General features: G+C 38.8%; 1 protein-coding gene and 1 long non-coding RNA gene across 8 annotated transcripts in view; one reads left to right on the top strand and one right to left on the bottom strand.

Moving 5' to 3' along the window:
* The window catches only part of VEZT (vezatin, adherens junctions transmembrane protein), a 71,254-nt gene that overhangs the window by 425 nt on the left and 49,925 nt on the right, over positions 1–20,904 (top strand). The window lies entirely within an intron of this gene.
* Positions 2,873–5,808, bottom strand: LOC129655191 (uncharacterized). The gene is made up of 3 exons (XR_008715821.1): positions 5,710–5,808; positions 4,054–4,120; positions 2,873–3,009 (listed from the first exon to the last, which is right to left on the bottom strand). It is a non-coding gene; the product is annotated as an uncharacterized LOC129655191 (long non-coding RNA).

Here is a 20,904-nt window from a genome sequence, read left to right as displayed (position 1 = left end):
ACGGGTGATGGATACGCCTTGGCGGGGTGTGGGGGTGGGGTAACTGCTCCTGGTTGGGGCGGGGCCCAGTCGTGGATTTTGGATACTCGCCCGTACGATTTAGCCTCCCCCTCTTTCGTCCTTGATTTTTTGGGGTCAGTATCAAGAAGTGCCCGAGGTCACCGTTCACTGTCGAGGCGTGGCTCTTCGAGTGGAGGCAGCAGGTCCTAGTTTTCTAACGTGGTTTAAGATCTGTGTGTGGGACCTCCTGTGGGTGATTAGGGCCGGAGCGTCTCAGCGTCTAATTCTTTTGTCCTTTGCTGTTGCTCTAGGTGTAGCTGTTTCTTCTGTTTCGAGGCTTTGTGAGAGTGCTTTTGTGTGGGGACTATTTTAAGACGTTCTCTGCCATCTTGAATGAAAAAAAAAAAAAATTCTAGTGTTTCTGTTGCCTAATCTATCAGACACAGGCTCAAACACACACCTCTGTATAAGGCATGTGTATGAATGCTTTACCAAAATCCATTCATCCAACTTGATTTTAAGAAATTTAAGAAAAGAAACAGCTCATTCTTTACGAAAAGAACCTAGACAATAAATAGTACAGAATGGTATATGTTGAAATATATGCAAACTGTCATTGGAGGATTGGTTTGGAAACTACCCTCTGTTCTCGGAGACGCTACACCCAGTAAGTGGATATTGGAGGTGGGTCTTGAACTGTAAGTCTGTTTAGAGAGATGGAAGGGAGAAAATGCATTCTGAAGAACGAAAACAAAGTATGCCAAGCTTGGGAGGTGTGAAGGTATCTGGTGCAGATTTTTCCAGGACTTGAGTGTGAACTGTCACTATGTGAAGCGGTCTGATGGGGCCAGAATGGAGAAGTAGTGAAAGATACGGCTCTTTTACCAAAAGGAAGTGCCTTGATTTGAGGAGGTCAGTAGGGAATACAAGTGCCTGAGTTTCAGATATGAGAGAAGACTGAATTGAATAATGGCTTGGACAGATACTGCTAAGGTAAAATTGAGGAAACAAGTTACAAGATTGCATGTGGGACATGAAAGAGAGACAAAAATCTATGTTACTTAGATTGCTAGATTTCTGGATTTTTTTTTTTAACCCTGTTATGTGGTTAGATATCTGAATATAATAATGCATGCTCATTTCTACAACATTTCATTGTAGAAAACAAGCCACAAAATTAAATCACTCGTTATCCTTTCACCCACAGATGGCCACTGTTAACATTATAGTATGTATTCTTGACAACTTTTTCTATGCAAATGTATGTTTGATTTTTTTTTTAACAAAAAAGTATACCACATAGAATTGTATATGTATTTTTCACTGAGTGTTTTATCATTACTCTTTGAAAACAACATAATATCCAATATGTATATGTATCATAATCATTTTCCCATTCTTGGATAGTTATATTGTTTCAAAATGCCATTATAGTCAACACTGGCATAAATCCATTTTTAATTGCATCTCTGATTTTTCCTTAGAATAATTTCTAGAAAGGAAACTCGTGGGTCAAAAGATACATTTTTCAGGACTTTTACGCAGAAAGGTTATACTATTTCAAGTTTCTGTTAGGAATAAGAGTATTATTTTCACCAAATCCTAAGCAGCAACCTTATTAATTTCCTTTAGTCTTTGCTAATTTGATAGGGAATCGAGCATTCTGCTGTTCTAATTTACATTTTTTTAATTTACTAGAAACATTTTTTTTTCTTTCTTGAGCATTTCTTTTTGTATTTTTTCCCCCATTTTCCTGTTGGATGTTAGATTCTTAAAAACTGATTTGCATACATTTTTCATAAGTCACTTAAACCTATTTTACTTGTAGAAATTTGTTTATTTATTTTGTGGCAGAACCAGGGGGCCTTGTGGGATCTTAGTTCCCTGACCAGGGATCAAACCCTGCAGTGGAAGCACAGGATCTTAACCACTGGACTTTCTGGGAAGTCCCTAGAAATGTTTTTTGTTGTTTAGTTTATTTGCTTTTTGTCATGTACGTTAATTTTTATTGCAGCATAATGTTCATAAGAAAAGTGCACAAATCGTAAATGTGCAGACTGATCAATTTTCACATGTTGAATACACCCATGTAGCCAGGACCTGTGTTAAGAAACTGAACATCACCAGCGCACCAGAAGCTCCCTCTTACTCTCTTCCAGCCACTTCTCTCCACCCCCAAAATAACCACTCTTCAGACTTATAATCATTAATTTAGATCCCTTTTGACGTTTTTTATAGTGTACACACTGCAAGTTCCATTTGTATATGCTCTTTTTTGTCTGACTTTGCTCTCTGATTTTGTCTGTTATATTCATCCATATGGTCATGTAAGGATATTTTATTTCTCCATAGTATTGCATGTGAATGTATAACCAGTTTTTAATCTACTCTACTATTAATGGTCTTTGGGTGATTTCTAGTTTGAAACTGTTATGAATAGTGCTAATGTGAACATTTCAGTATATATATCTTACTGAACATATTTCTGTTGGGTATATACTTAGAAGAGGAATTACTGAGTCATAGGAAATACATACACGTTCACCTTGTGTGGATATTGCCGAACATTATTCCAACGTGGCGGTACCAATTTGTACTCTTAACCAGCAGTGTAGGAGAGGTCCAGTTGCTCCCCTCACTGACACTTGTTAATTTCCGTCTTTTTACCATTCTAGTGTGTATACTTGGAGAAGGCAGTGGCACCCCACTCCAGTCCTCTCGCCTGGAAAATCCCATGGATGGAGGAGCCTGGTAGGCTGCAGTCCATGGGGTCGCTAGGAGTCCGACACGACTGAGCGACTTCACTTTCACTTTTCACTTTCATGCACTGGAGAAGGAAATGGCAACCCACTCCAGTGTTCTTGCCTGGAGAATCCCAGGGACCGGGGGAGCCTGGTGGGCGGCCGTCTCTGGGGTCGCACAGAGTCGGACACGACTGAAGCAATTTAGCAGCAGCAGCAGCAGCAGTGTGTATACTGGTATCTCCTCTTGGCTTTAATTTGCATTTCCCTGATAAGGAAAGGGAGAGGGGTTTTTTTATATTTAAGGACCAGTTGTATATTCACTTTGTGAAGCCAATTCAAATTTGTTGCATATTTTTATTTTGGGTTATCTCTTGATACCAATTTGAAGGATTTCTCTACATATACTGAATGTAAGTCTTTTGGTGGATATATGTACCTCAACTGTCTCAGGTCTGTGGAACTCTCTTAATACTGTCTTTCAATGAACAGAAGCTCTTAATTTTATTATAATCGAAGTAAATCTTTTTCTTTTATGGTTAGTGCCTTTAAAGAAATATTTGCCTGCTCTAAGGTCACAGAGCTTTATTTTAACCTTGTGCTTCTAGATCTGCCATCCATATGGAACTGATTTTTGTGTGGTATCAAGTAAAGGTCAACATATTTTTTTCCCACATGGATGTCTATTTAACCTGGCATTTTCTGAACAGACCATTGTTTCTTTGATGAACTACAATGTTGCCCTTGTCATAAATCAGGATACCTTGTATGTGTGGCTTTGTTTTTGGATGTTCCCTTTTCCACTAATTTGATCATTCTTGTGCCTATACCGTATTATTGTAATTACTGTAACTTTTATAAAAGTTCTTAGTATCTGATAGAATAATACCCATCAGTTTTATTTTCCTTCAAGATTGCTTTGTCTATTCTTAGCCTTTTGTCTTTCTGAATGAATTTTAGAGTCAGCTTGTCATTTTCACTTTAGAAAAAGGAAACTGCAAAGATTGATTGAAATTGCTTTGAATCTCTGGATTAATTTGGGGAGGACTGACATCTTTACAGTATTGAAACTTCCAATCCACGAGCATTTTTATTGCTTGTCTTCTGAATGAGTCAAGCAACTTCCCATCACTTTGTGCTCTAGGACAGATTTACAAACTGGGACAATAGGGGAGGACAAATAATTTTCCCTCTACCCTTTGAGTTCTTGGCTGAGATTCCTGTAATAACAGATAGATTAACTAGAGAAAAAAAAAAATGTTAACATTGTTATGAAACGAAATTCATCTAGAGTAAATTTAAAAGATCTTACAGACTTTGTTCACCAATTTATGTATTGGGCAGCATCCCATCTAGCAGACAGAAAGGAGTTCCTGAACCTGTTAAAAAAAAAAAGAGAGAGAGAGACTTTTGTAGGCAGAGGATGTGGGTCAAGGAAGTTAGGCTAGTAAAGAGAAGATTGGTTGTATCAAGGTCATATTCTTTTAGGGGGTGGCAGGGGTCTGTCAGGCAGATTACCTCACTGATGCTGACTGACTGGCTTAAGATTGTATTTCTGTTACTGAACAAACAAGTTCCTGTGCCCAACTTGGACTTACTAGTCCAAACACCAAAACACTGAAGTCTGGAGCAGAGAAAGATTTATTGCAAGGTCATGCAAGGAGAACGGGTGACTCGTGCCCCCAAAATCCTAACTCCTGGAAGGGTTTCACAAAGCATCTTTAAAGGCCAGACTGGGGGAGGAGCATCCCAAGGTGTGTGATCTGGTCACTCAGAATTCTCTGATTGATTGATGTTGAGGTAATAACCCCTCATTAATGGTTAATGAGGGCCATTAACATTATCAGTTCTTAGGTACCAATAGGTCTGGGGGCTACAGGCTCATGATCATCAGGTAGTTAATTTCTTCCATTTGGTGGTAGTTTTTTAGCATCTAAAAAACTCAGGAAATATGCAGGATATACTTGCTATTTCTGACAGGAGCTACAGCAGAGAATATTGGGAGAGCTCTGTCCCAAGAAGGCCCCATAGGGTCCTCTTTGGTTACATTTCTGGAAGAGGCCAAAAATGTAAGTCTTGGTTTGGAAAGTGGATCTTAGCATAAGTGACTCCATTTGGGGCGTGTTGTCTTGTTCCTAACAACATGCATACCCACATATATACATGGGAGATAGTGTTTTAAAAAAAAAAAAAAAAATGGAACTAGATGATAGTTAAAGCAGTAAAAACATATTTTATTCAGGACTACTGCAATAGGGGGAAGAGACCTCAGTATAGAACTGGATTCTATTGCAAATACAGGAATAAGTGGAAATTTAATTACTAGGAAATCTTGGATTTAGAGGGGTTTTGGCTAAACCAATATACCAGGATTCTTGCTGAATACAAGCCAGGGTGGTCTGTTCCTTTGTTACTGCAAGCCAAATGCTGAGAAACTGAAGTTTGCCGTAGAAGAAAGTTTACTCACAAAGCAGCCAAGGGAAAACAAGCAGAAAATCCACCCTCCCGAAGGTTGGGTATTTATGGAATAAAGAAGCAGGGTGGTCTTAGTTGCAAGGAAAGGTGATTGGAGGTACAGGAAAAGTGAGGTAGTCAGTGTTCTTTGCAGTCTTATCTAGGTTACATGCTTCTTCCAAGGGTGCATGTTGAAAGATGGAGGCACTTAGCATGATTCTGGAGGTGGAGGTTCTGGCCCTCTGATGTCAAAGGGACATTCATCCAACACCTGCGTGGGTCCAGTCTTACAGCCTGTGATCTCAACCAGTCTTAGCCAGCTCTGACTGAACAAAAGCTGACTCTTAAGTTCCTAAAAATGAGCTTAAGCCCCTGCCTCCAGTACTATAGCAAGCCATATATCAGAGGTATTTCCTGTGGGGTGGTTAAGGAATCTTGTGGTATATTACCTAGGCTCTATGAAGCTTGGGGTGCATGCAATTAAAGAGAGGGAAAAAAACTAAAGCAAGCTCACCAGTGAAGGCAATCTGTAAGCAGAAGGGTTTTAACAAGCTGTTCCTTTATCTGTTCTTTAAGACAAGCTCAAGAATTTCTATTAGTCACCAGCTTCTGTTAACCCTGTGGGGCTTGATTTCACCTGGAGGGATGTTAGAAGATGAGGAACCCATGAGGAAGATTGAGGGTGATCTGTTGTGGAGGATGAGAGACCCTTGCTAAACTGACATAGCAGGGTTTTGTTAAAACCAGACTTTGCAAAGAAGTGTGTAGAAGAATTTTCAGGAGCCTGACTAAAGTTGGGTTAAGGAAAGAATCTTTGTCAGGGGAAGGTTGTAACACTCCAAGATGTCTTAGATGATTCAGGCTTATGTACCATCTATGTGGGACCAGGGAAAGGATGTAGGCCTCTTGTGCGAGCGTGCTAAGTCTCTTCAGTCATGTCTGACTCTTTGCGACCCCAAGTACTGTAGCCCACCAGGCTCCTCTATCCATGAGATTCTCCAGGCAAGAATACTGGAGTGGGGTACCACGCCCTCTTCCAGGAGATCTTCCTAACCCAAGGATCGAACCCGTGTCTCTATGTCTCCTGCATTGGCAGGTGGGTTCTTTACCACTTGTGCCACCTGGGAAGCCCCATGTATACCTCTTAGGGGAGAGTAAATATTTACTTTTCAAAGATAAATGGGTCCTTAGAAGAGCAGATGGGAGATATGACAAAGTTTGTCTGGGTGTATCCTCCTTTCCTGTGATGAGTCAGTCTTCCTGGTTGATGAAACTCCCAAGTAGGGGATATATGACAATTGAGTTTCTTTTGAAAGATGTGTCTTTAGATCTGAACTAAGGGGAGAGTTCAGAGAAAGCATTTCTCATTTGCTGTTTTTCAAGTGCGTACAGCTCAAGATAACCAGTATGCCCCAGTGACATAATTTTGGGGTAGCCTATTTTGCTACCTTTCAGGAAGGATCTGTTCCTCGAGGCCATAGCTAAATTGACCCTTAAACTGTCTAGACCTTTGCTGAGGGTGCACAGAACAGATGTAGTCTAGTGGTTCCTTTTCTTTTATGGTTAATGCTCAGATCCAGTTTTCTGTTTCAGGGGATACTTTGATAGTCTTTTTTTATTCTGAAAAGGAGTGTAATACAGTTGTCAAAGGAATAGAATCTTGAGTTGGACGACCTAGGAAATCTTATCTCCAAGATATATTAATTAGTGTGACTTTGAGCAGTTTACTCCTCTTTGTGTCTGTTTTCTCGATATTAAGTAGAAGTAACAGTATCAATGGGAGAAGGCAATGGCACCCCACTCCAGTACTCTTGCCTGGAAAATCCCATGGATGGAGGAGCCTAGTAGGCTGCAGTACATGGGGTTGCTAAGAGTCGGACACGACTGAGCGACTTCACTTTCACTTTTCACTTTCATACATTGAAGGAAATGGCAACCCACTCCAGTGTTCTTGCCTGGAGAATCCCAGGGATGGGGGAGCCTGGTGGGCCACTGTCTATGGGGTCGCACAGAGTCGGACACGACCGAAGCGACTTAGCAGCAGCAGCAGCAACAGTATCAATCTTATAGAGCAGTTATGAGTCATTAAATGACTCAATGTAAGTGAAGTACTTAGATGAGTACCTGGCACATTATAAGCATTCTGTAAACGTTAGCTTCCCTGATAGCTCAGTTGGTAAAGAATCAGCCTGCAATGCAGGAGACCCCAGTTCGATTCCTGGGTCGGGAAGATCCTCTGGAGAAGGGATGGGTTACCCACTCCAGTATTCCTGGGCTTCCCTTGTGGCTCAGCTGGTAAAGAATCCTCCTGCAATGCAGGAGACCTGGGTTCAATCCCTGGTGTTGTGAACATCCTCTGGAGAAGGGAAAGGCTACCCACTCCAGTATTTTGGTCTGGAGAATTCCATGGACTGTGTAGTCCATGGGGTCACAAAGAGTCAGACGCGACTGAGTGACTTTCACTTTCAAACTTTAGCTACTATTAAATTTTTCCTGAAAAAAAATTCATGTTGGTTTTCAGAATTACTGGTATTGTGTGTTTCTTGAGTTAAAGACTTGAGTACTAAAAAATAATTTGTAAGGTTATAAATGTCCCTGGGTGCTGTACTGGCTGTATTTCATGAGTTTTGAAATATAGTTTGTTTCATGATTTTGTAATTTCCTTTGTGATTTGTTCTTAAACCCCGACTTAACACCTAGGTGTATGGGTAAAGGATTGATGGTGGTAGTGATGACTTTTCTCCATTCAGCTGGTGAGAATTCTATATAGCTAATTCCATTTAGGCTCAGCCAATCTAGTTAATTCAGGCTGCTGTAACACTCAGATTGGGTAGCTTATAAACAACAAAAATTCACTTCTCATAGTTCTAGAGGCTGGGAAATCCAAGATTAGGGTACCAGTGTGGTTGAGTTCTAATGAGAACCTACTTCCTTGGTTCATAAATGACTGTCTTTTCCCCTGTGGGCAGCAGAAAGGGTGAGGGAACTCTCTGGGATCTCTTTTATAAGGGCACTAATTCTATTCTTGAGCACTCTAACCACATGACTTAAGCACCTCTCAAAGCCCTCACCTCCAAATACTGCTACATTGGAGATAGGTTTCAACATTTGAATTTTGGGAGAACACAAACATTCAGATATAGCAAGAGGATAGAAGACAGAACACTGGAGAAATACTGTATCTCTAGTTCCCTTCTAGCAGGGCTGCCATTTGGTAGTGATTGTGTTCCTGTACTTAAAGCCACAAGTCTTTTGGGGGACTTCTTTAACTTCATCTCTTACAGGGCTTCAGTGTGACCCTGCTGCTTTCCTTTGACCTTTAGGCCCAAGGAAGTTAATAACTTACCGCTGTTGCCACTCCCGGGATGCTTTACTATCCCCTCTTGGCTGCCTCAGCCCTTCTTGAAAAGTGAAAGTGAAGTCGCTCAGTCATGTCCGACTTTTTGCGATCCCATGGACTGTAGTCTACCAGGCTTCTCTGTCCATGGGATTTTCAAGGCAAGAGGACTGGAGTGGGTTGCCATTTCCTTCTCCAGGGGATCTTCCTGACCCAGGGATCGAACCCAGGTCTCCTGCATTGCAGGCAGATGCTTTACCCTCTGAGCCAGCCCTTCTTAAGGCTATGTAAATAATGGTCATTTCATTACCCTTTTCAGTTATCCCTTTTGAGTGTGCCATCCGCTTCTTGTAAAATCATCCTGCAAGAAGACTTTCTTGGTTAACCTACTTTGTAGCCCTTGTTCCGTTCTCTAGGATTAACTCTTATCCACTGTCATCCACAGCCTTTGGTTTTGCCTTCTGAGAACTTATTCCTTACCTCTTAGCACTCCTTAGCCTCATAGGAAATGGGTATTAAAGTATGCTTTACTTGGAGGCTGCATACCTTTCACAGCCTTATTCCTAATATGGGTTTAAGAGTTGCTGTAGAGGTTGAATAAATATGAGGTTTTGCAGGATTTTGGTTTCCCTAGCAGTATCAGTTCAGTTCAGTTCAGTTGCTCAGTCGTGTCCGACTCTTTGCGACCCCATGAACTGCAGCACGCCAGGCCTCCCTGTCCATCACCAACTCCCAGAGTTCACTCAAGCTCACGTCCATCGAGTCAGTGATGCCATCCAGCCATCTCATCCTCTGTTGTCCCATTCTCCTGCCCCCAATCCCTCCCAACATCAGAGTCTTTTCCAGTGAGTCAGCTCTTCGCATCAGGTGGCCAAAGTACTGGAGTTTCAGCTTTAGCATCAGTCCTTCCAAAGAACACCCAGGGCTGAACTCCTTTAGAATGGCAGTTTAGTTCCCTGAAATATGGTAGATTTTCAGTTTGTTAGCTTCTAGACAGTTTTATACATAAGTAACCACATTTAGAGAGCTCATTTGGGCCTAACTCTTACATCTGAAATCTATAGAGTATTTACTGGTTCTGTTTTGGATCTTTTCTCCTCATTCAGCTTCATGGCATTACCTGCAATAAGAGGCCTAGTTGAAAAGGTGTCACCTATAATTAGATCCTAATAGCTGGGCTGGTTCCCACTAATAGCTTATGGTGAACAATGTCAGATTCGTGATCTCCAAAGAAGACTTGGCTTTGGGATCAGGGATCAGGCTTGATCACTCAGAGCTTTTGTGTGGCAGAAGTTTTGCTACAATGAGAAACGACAGAGAAAGCTTCTGACATAGACATCAGAAGGGGGTGGAGAGCGCCCCCTCACTAGTCTTATCAAGGCCTTATATACTTTTACCAGACCCACTCCCACAACCTGTCTTAATATAACAAGATTAGTCAGAAGATTCTTGTTAAGGAGAAACATGTCCTTGAGCAAGATACATTGTTGTTATATAATTATTAGTACAGAGCTTAAGGAAAAACATAGCCTTGAGCAAGATGGAGAAGCTCTATACAGTCAGCAAAAACAAGACCTGGAGCTGACTGTGGCTCAGATCGTGAACTCCTTATTGCCAAATTCAGACTTAATATGAAGAAAGTGGGGAAAACCACTAGACCGTACAGGTATGACCTAAATCAAATCCCTAACTATTATACAGTAGAAGTGAGAAATAGATTTAAGGGACTAGATCTGATACAATGCCTGATGAACTATGGTCAGAGGTTCCTGACACTGTACAGGAGACAGGGAGGAAGAAAAAGAAATGCAAAAAAGCAAAATGGTTGTCTGAAGAGGTCTTACAAATAGCTGTGAAAAGAAGAGAAGTGAAAGGCAAAGGAGAAAAGGAAAGATGTACCCATTTGAATGCAGAGTTCCAAAGAATAGCAAGGAGAGATAAGAAACCCTTCCTCAGTGATCAGTGCAAAGAAATAGAGGAAAACAATAGAATGGGAAAGACTAGAGATCTCTTCAAGAAAATTAGAGATACCAAGGGAACATTTCATGCAAATATGGGCTCAATAAAGGACAGAAATTGTATGGACCTACCAGAAGCAGAAGATATTAAGAAGAGGTGGCAAGAATACACAAAAGAACTATACAAAAAGGATCTTCATAACCCAGCTAATTATGATGGTGTGATCACTCACCTAGAGCCAGACATCCTGAAATGTGAAGTCAAGTGGGCCTTAGGAAGCATCACTACAAACAAAACTAGTGGAGGTGATGGAATTTCAGTTCAGCTATTTCAAATCCTAAAAGATGATGGTGTGAAAGTGCTGCACTCAATATGCCAGCAAATTTGGAAAACAGCAGTGGCCACAGGACTGGAAAAGGTCAGTTTTCATTCCAATCCCAAAGAAGTGCAATGCCAAAGAATGCTCAAACTACCGCACAGTTGCACTCATCTTACATACTAGGAGAGTAATGCTCAAAATTCTCCAAGCCAGGCTTCAGCAATACGTGAACCGTGAACTTCCAGATGTTCAAGCTGGTTGTAGAAAAGGCAGAGGAACCAGAGATCAAATTGCCAACATCCGCTGGAACATCAAAAAAGCAAGAGAGTTCCAGAAAAACATCTACTTCTGCTTTATTGACTACACCAAAGCCTTTGACTGTGTGGATCACAACAAACTGGAAAATTCTGAAAGAGATGGGAATACCAGACCACCTGACCTGCCTCCTGAGAAATCTGTATGCAGATCAGGAAGCAACAGTTAGAACTGGACATGGAACAACAGACTGGTTCCAAATCGGGAAAGAAGTACGTCAAGGCTGTATATTGTCACCCTGCTTATTTAACTTCTATGCAGAGTACATCAATAGAAACACAGGGCTGGATTCAAGCACAAGCTGGAATCAAGATTGCTGGAAGAAATATCAATAACCTCAGATATGCAAATGATACCACCCTTATGGCAGAAAGCAAAGAAGAACTAAAGAGCCTTTTGATGAAAGTGAAAGAGGAGAGTGAAAAAGTTGGCTTAAAGCTCAACATTTAAAACAAAGATCATGGTATCCGGTCCCATCACTTCAAGGTAAATAGATGGGGAAACAGTGTCAGGCTTTATCTTTTTGGGCTCCAAAATCACTGCAGATGGTGACTGCAACCATGAAATTAAAAGACGGTTACTCCTTGGAAGAAAAGTTATGACCAACCTAGACAGCATATTAGAAAGCAGAGACATTACTTTGCCAACAAAGTTCTGTCTAGTCAAGGCTATGTTTTTTCCAGTAGTCATGTATAGTTGTAAGAGTTGGACTATAAAGAAAGCTGAGTGCTGAAGAATTGATGGTTTTAAACTGTGGTGTTGGAGAAGACTCTTGAGAGTCCCTTGGACTGCAAGGAGATCCAACCAGTCCATCCTAAAGGAGATCAGTCCTGAATATTCATTGGAAGGACTGATGTTGGAGCTGAAACTCCAATACTTTGGCCACCTGATGTAAAGAGTTGACTCATTTGAAAAGACCCTGATGCTGGGAAAGATTGAAGGCATGAGGAGAAGGGGATGATAAAGTATGGGATGGTTGGATGACATCACTAACTCAATGGGCATGAGTTTGGGTGGATTCCGGGAATTGGTGATGGACAGGAAGGCCTGGGGTGCTGCAGTCCATGGGGTTACAAAGAGTCGGACACGACTGAGTGATTGAACTGAACTGATGTGCATCTAGAACCCTAGCTGCAAGATAATTTGGAAAATATTACATTCAGCTCTTTCTTCTCTTTAATACAAGAGTTGCACTAGGCAGGAATGTAATTTAGAAGTTGGAAAAAACAGCCTACCACATCCATCATAGGACCTAACCTCTCTTCTAAGAAAGTTTAATGGGTTTTTTTAGTATTTCTGATGTAATACTATTATTTATAATGATTTTCAGAATCAAAAATCAGGCTTATTTATGTCTTAATACTAACTCAAGGGAGTCATGTGCCCCATTAAAATTAAAATTTTGAATTTTAAATCAAGCACATATTTGGAAAGTATTCTAATCGCATCTTTTCTCTATTTCAAACATTTTCAAAATGACTTGGTTTAATACCAGTTTCCTTGGTTATTAGTCAATTGCACTGTTTTCTTGTAGTTTTGGTCTTTTGTATTCTCCCTCCAGAAGCCACCTTTGAGCCCTCCTGGACTGAACAATGATGTAGAGGATGAATTAAGAAATGGAAGGAAGAGTGAGGTTTCCAGACCCAGTTCCTGGTCCTTACCCTAGAATCTGACTGTTTTCCTTTCATCGGGGCTAGATTCCATATATATGAATATCTTGAAAGTTAGTTCCTTTATCTTGGAACCCGACTACCCCCTGGAGGCTGAAGTGGGAAAGACATCACCTCACACTGGGATCTCTGACTGAGCAGCAATGGGACAAAGTTTAGAAAATGATGGACTCCATATCTAACATGGATACTAAGCAAAATAAATACTGAGATACCAATATTGTCATTTTGGTCTGTTATTGGAATCTCTTAAGATGTTTTGAGAGTAAGAATTCTCTAGTTACCTTAGGTGACTAGTTCTGATTGCTCATTCGTAGCTGTTGGATTTTTTAAATTATAGATTAATTGCAGAAATTTTGAGTTGTTTATCCTATCTTGAATCCTTCTACTCCTAGAGGGAAGAGTATCTGAAAATAAAAATTTATTTGAAGGACGGATATTTTTACCTCTTTGCCTTATTTGTAGTGCAGCTAAGCCTTTTTTTTTTTGTAACTTTCTTAGAGGGATAGCATTATCCTCAAGGGACCTTTTTATTCTGTAAACTCTCTGTGATAACCTTTTTTTGTCGTTGAACTCCTTTTGGTATTTGTTGAAATTCATTCTTTTTTCCTTTGTTCATGACTGGGGAACCTAAATGCTCAGAACTGGGAAAGCCCGTCTTGTCTTGACTTCTCTCCCTCCTTCATCAGTAAATAATTAAATGTCAACCCTTTGTTGGCAACATGTTCAGGGTTAGCTTTCTCTGACCCCCAGCACTAAGGCAGTCAAATGAATGTGAGATGGCGCTTACACAATCTCCCGTATCTACAAGAAAGGTACAAAAAACCCTCTCTTGCTTGAGAGAGATTCTCATTTTGTTATATTTTAAAGGTTATTATACATCTCTAAAGAACAGTAAGGCATTTTTTATAAGTAACATTTGTAGGTTCTTTCCTATGTGCTTTATTGATTTGACTAATGGAAGGAAATTTTTTCTGTCTATGTATGTTGATAGTATTTGCTGTTTTGATAATGGAGCTCGCTCTCTGAAAAAATTACACATACAAAATTTTAGGTATTATGGTATCGTATTATTATTCCTTAAAATGCATTTTCAGTTACCTGTAGTACACAAAGCTTTACAATTGTATTATATAATTTACTTCTGACTAGTAGCTGAGATCAGAAACATGACAAAATTCATGTTTTTATCACTTATCTATAGTAGAAAGGATATTGATTAATGGAGTTATTAAATCAGAACCGTATTGACATATAAGACTGACCATTAAGACCAGAGCTAGTTTATTACCACATATACAAGAATAAATTTATTTAACATGAACTGTAAAATTTTTTCTTGAGGGACAAGTCTTCGCTTTTTTTCTGTCTGTGTCATATTGTTTCTACTGTTTTGGCTTCGTCACATATCCTCAGAGCTCCAATATAGATTTTAACATTTTAAAAAATATATTGACAGTGCAAAAGATAGTAAGTAGATCTCTATTTATTGCATTTATTAAAATGCAAGTTCCTTTGTCCAATATACAATTCTTAAGTTACTTTTACTGGTTACCTTGGTAGCTTATGTAGTTATATTAACGACTTTCATACTTTGAAAACATTGTGGAAAGGGGACTAATCTAACAGTCAAGAGATTAACATGAATTAGCAATGATATCTTAAATGAATCACTTAATTTCTCTAATGCTTATTTGCCATCTGTTATAGAGGAGTTATACCAGATCATCCTTGAGTATTAAATTTTTCTTGAATCTGGTAGGTTGGTTGAGTTAATGAGAGTAAGCCCCTAAAGGCTTCCGTTCATTAGAAAATACAGGAAGAGATTCTGCTCATTTCCAGTCTATTTTTATATCAATAACCCTGGCTCAATTTTCATTTTCCTGATTCCACTCCAGGTGTTTTCTGAGTTCCCAGAATCAAATCATGCTTAAGAATTTAGGAGAAAAGGCCAAAGCTCAGTGTACTCCACAGGGGTATAGTATTAGGGTACTGACTTCATTGCCTCTGGCTTTTTAGAATATTGCTTACATGCTTATTACTGTTATTCCCACTGCAGAAGATCAAAATGCCCGTTTGTCTTTATTTGAAATATTTGACGATTTAATTTTTAACCCACATTGTAATTTATTTTGCTGACAGAATCTGGCCAACTATATTCTGTTTGGGGATTTTTGCTGATAAATCCACAATCATTAACCTCATATCTCTATAACACCTTTATTAAAGTAGATTTTCTATTTTAGTATATATTTTGCCATGTTCTTTTCATTTTACTTTTCCTTACAAAATCTCCCTGATGATAGAGTATAATGAATGAATGAATGAATGAATGATTTGAGAGAAAGACGTCCCCACTATCTCTTAACAGAATCACAAATTCTGCCTCCACATTTACTATTCTCATTTAGGATAAGGAAAAAAGAAAATAAGGTTAGACGGGATCTAATAGGGCTTCCCAAACCTCACTTTGATGTTTGTTGTATGCTCTTCTCACACCCAGCATTTTGCCAATGTATTCAACATGGCTCCAATTTTTTTTTCAAAAGCAGTTGAAAATGATAGTTTTCCTTTCTCACGTAGCTTCTGCTCTATATTCAGTAAGTGCCCAGTATAGGCCAGTTGATGAACAAGATATTGAGTAACATTAAGGGTAGCATCAGAACTACAGGGGGTCAATCAGGATTACTGTCTTCTCTTTCCTTAGTTAAGACCAAGTCACTGTTGCTCTTTGCTTTTAATCAGTTAAGCCTGTAAGCCGTGTGAGTGCTCTCCCTTTGCATCTCTTCATCTTTCTTTTGATGGATATGTTTTGTTTTGGATTAGATACTGTTGTACTTAAGTAATTTGTACTATTATACAGAAAAAAATGTAAAGTTAATCTCTCTAAGCTTTTTGTTGTTTATAACATTTCATGAAAAATTAACTGGATAGGATGAATTTCTGCTGGAAAACAGAAGCCTGCAACCAGGAGAATTTATGAATAGATGTCTTATTTGCTGCTGGTTTAAAAAAAAAAAAAAAACTAACATAAATATTAAATAATAATCTCTAATGGCATTTTTTAAACACCACCGTCCTTATTACTGCTTCTGCAGTTACAGAGTAATATTGAATGGCACTAAAGAAATTATGTTCAGATTTTTTTAAAGAGCTGCTTCTGATAGCAAAATGCTTAGTAATGATGAGGACACGCCCTCCAGTTCAGTGGCCATTTTGTATTGTAGTTCTGGAGAAACAAGTGGGAACCATCAAAGAAAGAAGTGTACGGATCAAAAGAATATGGTCAAGAGGCAGTAAATTTTTCCTCTGGCTCAATTGGAGGATTTAGAACTATGCTGTCTGTGAGTAGTTTAATTAGTTGGACCCTAATTAAACCCATTTATGAACCTTTTTAGCTTAATCTTTTTTAATTCTATGATTAGATTTTTGCTTTGTTGATAATGAGGAACAATTAACAGTGAATTTGGGACTTTTGGAATAGCAATTTAGAAGTTATGCTGAAATGTATATACTCCAAAAAGTATTTCCTGTTATTTTATAATATCTTTAATTTTGCAATATACTTTTCCTGTATTCAAGGTTGAAGGTAGGGGCAATAAATAGTTATTTTTAAATTATGCTTTATGATTGTGTATTAATTAGAGATAATTGAAAGGTCTATAGAAATTCCATATATTAGCAATATAGTTAATAGTAATGGGAAAATGTATTTTCCTTTGTAGGGTTTATTAATTGTCACTGTTTTAGCTGTTGATATACCAAAAGTTTCTTCATTAAAAATAGAGAAAATAGCTACCTTGTGTAATTTGGTAATGACAGTCTTCCTCGTCAGCTTATTTTGTGGAGTTCTTCAGTTAACTGAAAAAAAAAGAAAAGCAAAGCAATTGACAACAGTTTATCCTTTTCAATCACATTCTTCAAAAACAATGCTGTTCTATATGTGATAATCACATTTAGACCTACAACTTTAAACTACATTCAAAGATAAAAGATTTTTTAAAACATTTATAATGGTTAATAAACTGTTTCAAGGCAAATATTCTCCATCAAATTCCTCTAATTACAGATATCTTTCTCCTTAAAGATTTTGTTTTGAATAAAAGATCTTTTAGAGGTTCTGTTGGTATGGTAGGAACGTTTAAAAATATGTAACTTAAATAAATTATAGTACTTTTCTTAGACTTTTAAAGAAAAGTTACCTGTAAGCAATTTGATAAATTCTGTTAACAAGGGGATGGAAATCGAAGGCTTCTGAGAATAGATTTGTACAGGCGTAAAGTCTTCATTAACAGTTACTTCTACCTCACACAGTTTCAGGGTTTTGTGCCAATGCTTCCTACTGCTTTCTGTTGATAGTTAACTATTTTCCTATTGCTTTTTGTGTTTAATAAAAACTTGCAGAGATCATATAGCATCTAACATTCGATAGTAGTTAGCATTTTGCTTTGATATGGTATGATGCTTTAAATAAAAGAAGTGTGTAACAGTCAAGTAGATCATTAATTTATATATAGAAAGGTGCTCAGGATCATTCCATTCATTTGCTAAATTAAGAATTCAGCCTCTCTTTTTGGGCACCTTTTCCCACACAAATAACACATAAATATATTTTCATTGTAATAATACTCTACTCTTGCAAACTACTTTGAAGTCTGGCTCAAACAATATTCTTTGTAGCCAGCTTCTAGGCTTGTGTAATCTGAGGCAAATTCATGGGAATTATGGCTCATCTGAAAGAGAAATGATGGGTAATAAATGTAGATATTACTGGGAGACTTATGCTGATCTGTTTTGAGTTTTCTAACTTAATCTGTTAAGTAATTTAAAAGTCACAAGTTCAGCTTCTGGTTAAAAAAATACACAAACTGTACAAAATACTATATAAAACAAAGTTAATGAACTTCTTATTTGCGATGTAGTGGAGTAAATAACAGCTTTGACTGTGTCAGGCTGCCTCGATTCATATCCTGACTTAGCATTTACAGTCTCTGTGACCGTGGCCAACCAAGTTACTTGGTCTCTCTGTGCCTTAGTTTCCTCTTCCCTTAAATGAGCTCTGCCATAAAAGGTTATTGTAAAGATGAGAATTATTGTATAAAAATGCTTAGAACAATGCCTGGCAGTGTGGTTACTCGGTAAATGTTTGGTGCTGCTTTGTTTGGGGAGGAATTAGTAGGGAGGGAATCAACAAACAGATGAGAGCCTACACTGATCATCTTCTTGTGAGAAATAAGTGCATCTGGTTGCACCAAACAGAATTAGCAGCTTCCACTGACATTTCCAAACCGGAAGTAAATGCTGTTGTAACCTGCAAAATGGGCAGAGGGAGCAGGTCAAGGACCGTTTTGAGATATCCACTGCCTGTGGGCCCTGTAGCCTCTGGGAAACTGCAGCAGTGGAATGAGTGAAAAGGAAAATCAAAGAGCCGGTAGATCATAAGAGCAGTAGTTCTATGAAGATCTGGAGGAGCTGCCATTTTCAAAATATATTCACAGGGGAAAAAAATCCAATTTGAGAGACTGTAGTTCTGTGAAACTTAAAGCTAGCAGTGAAAGGGAATAACTTGAGGTGAGGACAGCCTGAAGAAAAGGGGGAAATATATAATTGAGTTAAAAATAGTACCGTGCAGGGCCTGCATTTTAAACCTTACAGAATATAAAATCTGACATATAAGTTTATTAGCCATTGTTTTACTTTCTGTATTCTGATGCATTTAACAACTTGGAGGCTTGCTGACCCTGCAGGGATTGCTGCTCCTTCCAGGTTACGAAGAAACTGCTCACCTGGCTACTGTCTGTCTGCCTAGTCACCCTGGGGTCACTATCAGACCCTACTCAGGACAGACTCTGTGCTCTAGAGCCTGCTGAAATCATCCATTTCGCCAGTCTGAAGCCTGCTTGCTTTGCTGCCTTCCTTCCCACACAAACCACAGTGAAGGCTCCCTCCCATAATCCCCTCCTCTCCCTTCCGGCTGACCCTGGTGCCGCCCATGTCCCCTCTCTTCCCCTGTGGCGCAGCCTGCTCCTGTCTCGAGATATGTGAATATAAACTGTCTTTCCAGTGGCAGTTGTCTCTTGATCTGTGGGCCTCACCATACCTGTATAAGAAAACTTTTGTGAGAGAAGCCTTAGTTGTTCCTTTTAGATCTCCTTTTTGCTCGAGCAGTCTTGTGTTATGGTTAATCATGTAGGCTTTGGACTCACCCCAGCTAGCTTCCATTCTGCTGGGTGACCTTGGACAAGTTATTTAACCTCTATATATCCCAGGTTCCTTCTAAAATGGGAGTGGTAGTAATAACACCTCTTTAGAAGTTTGTTGTTAGGAGTAAATTAGGCATGGTAAATAAAAGATGCTTAACTTATGCTTAATATGTATTCAACTCAACAAATCTTAACAGTTTTTACTGTTACTCTTACTATTTTCCAGCTTTGACTTTACTCTTTTCTAAAATATTGATCTCTCTTAGGACCCTCTTGTCTTCTCACATATGTGTTATCTCAGGGTGATCTCATTTACTCCATCTGTTTTTCACACCTGTATGACATCGTATGGGTTTGCCATCATACCTATTCACTAAAAACTCAAATCTATACATCCAGATTAGGCCACTCTCCTGATCTCCAAATATCTTAGGTCCAAGTTACTTACATTTGAATGTCTCATAGGTGCCTCTAACTCATTGCCTCTCTCTTCAGACTTGTTCCTCTGTTGCTATTTTATATTTTAAAATAATATAAATATAAATAACACCTCCTAATTGTTCAAACCAAAAATCTTGGAGTCATCTTAGCCATCTCCATTGCCAGCCACTTTCAATCATAAATGGATTCCAAATTTAGGAGGAAGAATTCACAAGCTAAAGAATGTTTATTACATTTTGGGAGAGGATGTAGGGGTAGGGTCAGGGGCAGGGGAAAAAAAGTTTTTATTGCATTTTATATCTTTTGGTATTGTTTTAATTTTTAATTTAAAAACAATGAAAAAAAAATCCATGACGTTGAGCATTTGAACTTAGTTTCCTTTTATAGGTAAAGCAAAGTTAGCTTTTTCTTGAATATCCTCAGAGAGAAGTTAGAAGTTAATGGCAGAAAATTACTATAACTCTAGTTAGTATGGTAGGTGCTCTATAAATATTTGGTTAATGGTAGATAAGTAAATGACGATTGCCATTTAAGTTTCCCTTTTGCTAAATTTTTCTGGCGGAATGCTGTTAGCACTCAGTCATCCGCATCTAGAAGACAAAACAAATAGTTGATGAGGAACCAGCATCAGAATTTGGCCAGTAGTTGTTGCAGACTAGAGATTGCTTTTCTAAAAGGGTAACTGAGCTCTCCTGGGAATCAGGATTAGTTTGGAAAGAGCATCGTAGCATTCTGCTGGTGTTTCCAGCCTGATGCAGGTGCGTGCTTGTGGGCCTGTAGCATTGACAGAGGTGTGCCAGTAACCAAAGGAAGCCGCTTCTTAGTAAGATGACATCTGTGGAAGAAACTGAGTTTATCTAGATATCCAAGTTTCCTAGTTGCATATGTGGCCTCATTAGTCAGATATATTTTTTCTTTTCTTATGTTGAGACCCCAACAGAAATTTTTTAATAAGGAAATTATTTTATTGGAAAATTGAAGTTCAGTTAGATGAATAAGAAGTTCATTTACAAATAGTCTCCAAATGTACCCAAGTGCTGTGATTATTTTGGTTTTGCATGGTATTAGTGACTGGTTGAAATTTTAACGTGTTAACTCTGCTGCAGTTATTTCGAAGGTAACTCATTTCACTATTACAGAGCCTGTTGGGTTCTTAGATGGCAAGTCATGGAAAAGTAATTTTCCATTTTGGTTTTGGAATCTATCATGCTCCCAAAGTAAAAGGTAAATAATAAAAGCCGCTGCTGGGGTATATATTTGGGGAGAATTTTTTCAATCTGTGATTCTTTATACTGTAAAATAGGGTTTCTCAGCCTCAGGACTGTTGACAGTTTGAGCTGGATAACTTGTGGGGGTCATCCTGTGCATTGTCAGATGTTGAGTATAGCCCTGATCTCTCTCCATTAGATGCCAGTAAAGCTCATCCCCTCAGTTGTAACAACCAGAATTATCTTCAGACATTGCC

The sequence above is a fragment of the Bubalus kerabau genome, chromosome 1, assembly GCF_029407905.1.
Source record: "Bubalus kerabau isolate K-KA32 ecotype Philippines breed swamp buffalo chromosome 1, PCC_UOA_SB_1v2, whole genome shotgun sequence".
NCBI classification, from domain to species: Eukaryota; Metazoa; Chordata; class Mammalia; order Artiodactyla; family Bovidae; genus Bubalus; species Bubalus kerabau.
The sequence above is the reverse complement of the archived record's forward strand: the minus strand, read 5'-3'. Positions and strand labels throughout refer to the sequence as shown.